Here is an 8,367-nt window from a genome sequence, read left to right on the forward strand (position 1 = left end):
CTATTGTTAATATTATTGTTAATAATGCTGGAGAAGTAGGTTTGTCTACATGTGCACATTATTTTATTGTAATCACGCAGTCTATCTTAAAAAAATTCTTTGTGAATGTGAAGCTTGGTTTTACGCCATCTGCGCTCAGCCTTTCTGCATTCTTTCTTTTGGAGCTGAACTGCAGCATCATTTCTCCATGGTGCTTTCTGCTTGCATGGCATGGTTTTAACTCTAACTGGTGCAATCTCATCTAAAACTCTAGCAGTTTAAAAACAGAGTTAAAACTATCCAGCAGAGTATCTACAGAGTCTGATGGTTTGCATGGTGCAGAGCACACTTTGCTCACAAAAAGTTCAGCTGTCATGTCATTTATCTGCCTTTTCTTGTACCTAATCTGTCTGGTTTCACTGTGTATTGAAGTCCACATTTCAAAGAAGACACAGTAGTGATCTGACAGTGCAACATCCTTAATAGAAGCTGATATGTTGAGACCCTTCGAAATAACCAAATCCAGGGTGTGACCATGTGTGTGCTTCCAGTCACATGCTGAGAGAGTTCAAAAGAGTCAAATACATCATAGAGTTATCTGGCATAATTATCCTTGGAATTATCAATATGAATGTTAAAATCACCAGCAATAATAAAATGATCAAATTCAGTAGAAATAAAAGACAGCATATCTGTAAAATCATCAATAAAATCAGCATTGTACCTTGGAGGCCTGTAGACAATTATTAGTAATATTCTTGGTGTCCCTTTTAAAACTGCACCTAAATATTCAAAAGATGTGAAGTCACCAAGTGATAACTGCTTGCATTGGAAAGTATCATCAAACAGCATAGCTACACCTCCACCTTTCTTGCTGGTACGTGAGACATTTAAAAAGTTAAAGTTTGGTGGAGCCGACTCAATTAATACACTTTCAGCACTACAAGAATTTAACCATGTCTCTGTTAAAAACAGAAAATCAAGCCCATAATTTGTAATAAAATCATTAATTAGATAGGACTTGTTTGTAAGAGATCTGATATTTAGTAGAGCTAACTTAATAACCTGTGCATTTTGTTCCAAAGACTGTGGGTTACAATTTATATACTGCAAGTTGGATATATTCACATTATGTGACCTATACTCTCTGTTCTTTCTGCTTCTGATAAGAACTGGAATGGGGGAGATAACTGGCACACAGGGTCCGTACTTGTTTTGAAAACATGTACTGCTGACTTCACCATTGTAGCAGCACGGACCCAAAATATATCAGTTTGCTGGATTACTTGTGGCGGCCTCTTCCCTTATGGTGGAGGGAGGTGGGAGGGGCTCCTGCTGGTGAAGAAGTCGAGAGCGGAGCTGTCTGTCCGGTGGTTTAGGAGCTTGTCTCTTCTTTTTGGGTTGTGGGGGGAGTTTGTTTAATACTTCCTCATGTTCATGTTCACTGGGCTTCATTTTGGTCCCCTTTTCTAACTCCTTGATTGGGGATTGTAGTGGTGGTGAGGATGGGGGTTGCTGGGTCCGTGAGGCAGTAGGTGACTGTGGAGGAGAAGTTTTGCTGATTTTCCGCTGTACCTGAGGACTCGCTGACAGAGAAAGCGTCAGTCTTATCCCTGCAGATACCAGCTTCTCCATGGTTGCTGGGAAGTTCAGGTGGGGTGATGATGGGGTGGAGATGGAGGATGATGATGATGAGGTGGAGATGGAGGATGGTGTGGAGTGTTCATGCAGTTGCGGTGTTTCCGGCAGCTGATACAGCAGAACATGGCTCCCGTCCGATAACTCCGCAGTCTCTGTGGGGGGAGGATGTTGTGTCTCTGTAGTGCAGACAGTGTCCTTGGGTGTTAAAGCTGACGTGTCTTCACCAGTGGGAACAGAGAAGTTGCACAGAGAAAAAATGAAGTTCTCTGACAGGAATTTGACTCCCCTCTTGTTGGTGTGCAGTCCATCTCTCCTGAAAAACTCTCTCTTCCCAAAAAACAGATTGAAATTGTCAATGAAGTTCAGTCCGTTTGAAGTCAAATTCAGAACTAAAATGAACATTTGCTGATGTTCTTCTCTTTAAACTCTTATAACTTTAAGGCATACTACTAAGGGTGAGAATCCCAGGACATATCATGATAAGATATTATTAATGAATCACAAATAAAAATATGATATTGATATTTGTCCCACCCCTACTTACTACACACTAAAACATATTATTTAATAACTACAGGGACTTCTGTGCCAATAGAGTGGGGGCATTCCTCAGTTATAGAAGTGTGTATTGACACATTTGGCCCAGTGATGGTCAATGGCTTGTTTATAGGGTTTTTAAATTCTCCTAAAATATACTATGCTATGAAGGGTTCTTTAGGCAATATCATTAAAACAGCTATTAGTTTCTTAAAGAACCATTTCCACTTCTTTAGACCTTTAAAAAAAGTCACATTCATATATTTTCAGAAAATGGTTCATTAACCTCCTGAGACCCAGCAATTCATTCTTGTTCATCAGAGGCAGATTCATGCTGTTTGAAGGGCAGAGGCACAGAATGAAAAGGGCATTTACTGAATAACATGGGGCCTGTACATTTTAGAGGGGTTGTGGGTAGGAAGGGTCTTTTTAAAGGTTTTGCAATCATTGACAACAATTTACTTTGTATTAAACCATCAACTTCATTTTTATCATTGCATTGTGAACCTATAGAGACCAACACACATTTAATCTACTAGCATGGCACTTCTTTATTAGAGGATCACTGAACCCTTTTCATCTGTGTGGGAGAATCCCATGCAGCTCTGCATCCCATTTTTGTAGAGCAGCATTTGGGAAACTCTAGTTAGGAAGGCACAGAAGGCCATCTTTTCTGACAAGGAAGACAAATACTGTATTCCACAAAGGGGCACCCAATCCTATTTTTACGATAAATTGCACATTTTCATTTTCTAATGTGTGTTTTGGGAACTGACCTTTCAAATTGGATAGTTGATAAATATGAGTAAAACCAAATCAGAAAGGTCAAAAAGAAAAAAAGGTATTATGTGGTGACCTGATGGTTTAAGCTACAGGTTTGTGATCCAGTCTGTCAGGGTTTAAGTCTTGAGAGAGGCATTTTGGCATTCAAATCTGAGCTATAAATGTTCAAAAATCAAATAAAGCAATTGGGGAATCTTGTGGCTTAGTGGTAGCCACTATGCCTCGTGATTAAAAGGTTTTTAAAACCGCAGATGATATGAGTCAGTGATTTAAACTATCAAAATTACATAAGGCAACTGTAGGATCAGAAGACGCTATGCTATAATATCAGTTTGAGAATTATCAGGATCTCCACAATGTGTGGGAATGGAGTCAGGGAAACCAGAACTGTCTTGGGGGAAAAATTTAAAGCAGTTCTTGAAATGTTAGATACGTAAATTTCAGTTAAATAAATTCATGTAGCAAAAAATATTCAGGGATAAAAATGCAAATAAAAAAACGTTTGAGGTACTCGGAATGAGCATACATAGATCTTATCAAAATTGCAACTGGCCAATCACAAAATAGCTCTGAGGTGAGTGGGAGGGGCCAGGTGTTTGGTGCCAGGTGCGTTTTGATGGAGGTGTTTGAAGGAGCGATGGCAGGAGAAGTTTTTTCCAGTTGTAAATAGTTTAACATTTTTCGTCGTGTGAAAGTATTTTATGCTAATGTTTATTGCTGTATCGGTCGTTGGTTTGTGGAGAATCCAAGTTTGTTTTTTTTGGGCGGACATTTGTAGCTCAGTGAAAGCGGCTCAGGGGGCAAGTTATGTCGACCTTACACGGGATAAAATCACAGTTGTGGTTGCATCATCTCAATTAAGTAAGGTGTTCAGGACTAAAACCTTTTTTTTGTAGTTGTATTTCAAAATTTTCTCAATTTTCTCCCCAATTTTGCTCAACTAATAACCCATCCCACTCATTAGGACTCCCCCTATCACTAGTAATGCCCCAACACCAGAAGGATAAAGACTAGCACATGCCTCCTCCGATACATGTGAAGCCAGCCACTGCTTCTTTTCGAGCTGCTGCTGCTGATGCAGCATTACCGAGTAGCATCACAGAGCACTCGGAAGGAAAGCGCAGCCACTTGGTTCTGATACATCAGCTTACAGACACCTTGTGCTGCGGACATCACCCATCACGCCAGCAGCTGATGGCAAATCAAATCAACCCTGTTTAATATTATCGTAATTCTTGAGACTTGCCTCACGCAATATACTATATTATTTTATTTAGCTCCATTTGGTCTTATTGTGCAGTGTTAGTTTTGATACGAACAAGTTTAATACATAAACATTTTGCAAGAAAAATATACTTTTTGCATTAGTTCTATCTAAAACAATGGCAAATGTATAGCAACACAGAACAATTGGCAGAACAATAAACTGTTGATGTTACAGAAACCGTGCTCTATATTTTGTAGTGATGTTTGAAATCAACAGTACATAGTTTTATATTTTTTATTTTTGATACATACTTAAACCATCTAAACAATCCGCATATCAAAACTTCTGTTCTGGATCTTGTGAGCACATGAAACCAAAACATGATACTTCTGTGAAAATTTATTTGGTTGAAGAACGATTTGAAGCGCAGTCATGTGTATGAAGTGTAGGACTGTAGGAAAATGAAATGAATCTGAGGAATAAATGATTACACAAATGCTGCTTTTATTTATATATTTGTTTCTTGGCTTTGGAAAAGAAAATCCCTTAGGGAAATAAAACGGAAAATCACTCTGAACAAAGCCACTGAATCGGAACAGTAATTTCATCTGTTAAGGCTCATTCTCTATTGTGTGCTGTGCGGATGGTAGATTAAATTGTGTAATAAACTCATTGAGGGAGTGCATTGCATGTAGGAATGCAGCTGAGAGCTTAGCTGAGACTCTAATGGCGGTTTTATAAACTGGACAGCATTTGGAAAACTTTCCTGAATTGAATTATTAGTCAGTAAACTGCTACAGATGAGCACATGTGCCTGTTTTTGCAGAATGAATTATACGCACACTGAAAGCTTTTATTTTTAAATAAATGTATATGTTTGATTTAATGGTGTACAAATGTAACATTAGCCATACTTTAATTTAAGTAGGCTATATCTGTAAGTTTTCCACTTATGAAAGAAAGAAACCATGAAACCATGGCTACTGCAACAAGAAGAAGCTGCAGACCACACAGACACTTCCTTGTACTTTTGTCTTAATGGTTCCAAATAGTGTCCTACGATTATCCCTCCCATATATCTTGAAATATTTTACTGATTTTTCTACAGATTTTGTGATGGGGTGGAGTGTTGAGTGTTTCAATCAGGTATAGGTCTGGAAAAGTGACTGGCCATGGCATAGTGTCTGTGTCCTCAAGGCAAGCTTGTGGAGATGGCAGCAGTATGTAGACAAGCATTGTCCTGTTGGAATAGTACACTGGAGTGTGTGTACAGAAAGAGTAATGCTGCAGGAGTGATACAAAACCCTTATTCTCTGCAGTGAAATAACTTATGCACATTCTGAACATTTGAGGGCTTTGAAATCTCCTACAGGACACTTGGAGAAGCTGCCTGTTTTTTCTCTACTCCACTTAATAATTTCAGATCAGTAACAGGATTCAACCTAAAATTCTGCATGATTAAAAACTAGACAAACATAGCTAAACTAAAGGTTTGGAGGACATGAACTGATTGATTTGCATTTAGGAAAATACTGGTTCAGAAAAGTTCAGGATTGAGCCAATGTTATGATTTAATTCCTTATATTTTGACATTAGCAGATTTTGTTTTCTATTACAATTACAATTATGCTTTTCAATAATGTTCCTTATCAAACATGAAAGCTTTTAATGTAATGCTTGATTAGAAAAAACTCAAGATTTAGTGGTGTAATGTGAGGCAGACAATTGACAAAAATCCTGGCCAGTAAAGGGGTTAAAGAAATGTTAGGCTGTTATATAATAAAGACAGAAGGTGATCAGGCATTGTACGAAATTACACCTCATAACCAGGCACCAGACACCAGGCTTTCTAGAAACACGATGTGTGACAATTAAAACCCTTTATCTGGTGCCTCAATACAGCAGTCATTGATTTCATTGGAATTGTATTAATTAAACTCTTACATGATGATTCTGCTTTAGTTTTCAATAAAAAAACAATATTTGTCTGTAAAGTGACCATGCTAACATTGATATGCAGACTGTATGTGCAGTTTTATTCCACCTCTGTAAATGGTAAATGTAATTTATCTGTATTCCCTGCTTGATTTCAGAATTACATACCAACTCAACTCCATATGGGTAAACTGCATGATACAGCAGTTAGCAGTTAGCATGCATACATGTGTAAAAACACATAGTCGCCCAGTTAACTTCAATTTGGATCACAATGGCAAGAAGAAAAGAGACCCAAGAGAGTCATTATTGAGACAAGGACTGCAGGAGCCTCAGGCAGTGTTTCAAACTAATGTGACATCTGCATTGATCTGAGGGAAAGACATCAGTAAATAGGGTTGTAAATTGTGATCATGATGTTCAGGCATTAGAGTGACATTAGCTTTTCCCTAAGTGACTGAGAACGTCAGTGCAGGATGTGATCAAGCTGTAATATTAAACATACATGTGGATTTAACTGCATATCATCTCTCTGAAATCTGTAATCTAGAAGTAAGCAATTCTAACGAATTCATAACTTACTGCGCTTTACTTCTATCTATCTGGTAGACTTTCATTCTCTTCTGTTGACCAGCTCTGTCACCATCTGTCCAGCTAGTGACTGACAGGTCTTCCATCCCCTGGACAGTGCTGCATAGAATCAATGGCCATGGCTTGCAGGTCTGATATGGCTTTAGCAGGGCTGGTGTTCTGTGTGAGACACTGCTCACTTTGACCCTGCGGAGCGTCCCATGAGAGCGGTTAACCTTGCTGAACAAGCCTCAAAGAGGATCCAGTATGTCAGGATTGCCTTGCTTCTGTTCCGTCAGGAAAGGGCTTGCAGTAATAAAATCAACCCAATCAATAATTACAGAAAGTAAGATTCTGTTATATCACAGAATAAAAGATCAAATGTTTTATTTTTTTAATGTAACCTTTATTTAACCAGGAGGTCCCTTGAGATTAACCTCTCATTAGCATCTCATTTTCAAGTATGTGTAGACAGAGGCTGATGGTAGTAATGTGTTGTAAAAATGGGTTTTTACAGCAAAAGGGCCTCCTGTACAGTCATGTCTGTCTGTCAGTCATTTTTAATCATATGCTAAGACATTTTAACAATGAAACACAGTGTCACTGAGGTAAAGCACCAGCTGCAGTATTTGCTGTTGTTCTTTGCTGTTCGAGCAGGTATTGAAACTGTTGCTTTTATTTCAGTAATGTAATTTAGCTTAGATTTACCTGAAAGAACTTTACTTTTACCTGAATATGGATTTAGGCTAATTATTAAAAATAAAAAAGGATCTGTAAAAGATTATTTCATAAATGCTATTTAAGAACCCCACTGGGCTCCATAAAGACATTTTGTAATAGAGATGTGTGTATGAAAAACAAAATGTCAACTGGTAAAAACAAAACTAAACAAAATTTTACATACACATATCTTAAAAAAAAAAAATGAAACCAAGTGTTTTTTTAATGGTGCCTTCCTGAGTCATAACAAATGATTGGGAGAAGGACCACGCCCGAACTCCAGGCTCCGTATCAATCAACCGCCCTACAAACACCTGCTCTAACTAACTACCTTTCGTGACAAAAGTTTACAACCCACCTCCTTCACAACAACCCCTTCTTCTACTCTACCACTTCTTATATTAAAATAAAAATGGGGGGATATAACTGCACGCTCCTTCAGCAAGCAGTTCAGAACTATAGCCCAAATTCCCATGAGTTCCCTCCCCTTTTTTCTTCTTCTCTCAGGGGTGGTCCGCACTTAGCAAAACTACATTTACAAAGCAAAAAAGGCTAAGAATGGTTCGACAGATTTCATATGTATGTCGTTTGACTGTTTTATGTTAAATGTAAAGTGACTCTGAGTAACTTGAAATACATCTCTTAAAAAAAATGGAAGCATCTTTTAAGAGAACAGAATATATGAAATCATTTGCATGAATGTTCTATGTAGTTTTTAAGTAAAAAAAAAACAAAAAAACGACCATGCTAACTTTCTTACACAGACTGTCTTATCTGCCTGATTTCAGAATCACAGACCAGCTCATCCTGGTTCACTGACACAGCATATTAAGTATTTGAAAATACAAACATAACACGACCATGACATTATTAAGTGACCCATTCAGTCACAACCCCCGTGCTAAACTTTGAGCTTCAGTCTGGAAGGATCTCCTGTTTTAAATGGAAGAGACAGGGCGTGCTGTTTCTAGTGCCCCTGCTCTGCCTTTTTCTCC

This window comes from Astyanax mexicanus, chromosome 14 (genome assembly GCF_023375975.1).
Source record: "Astyanax mexicanus isolate ESR-SI-001 chromosome 14, AstMex3_surface, whole genome shotgun sequence".
Classification (NCBI taxonomy): Eukaryota; Metazoa; Chordata; class Actinopteri; order Characiformes; family Acestrorhamphidae; genus Astyanax; species Astyanax mexicanus.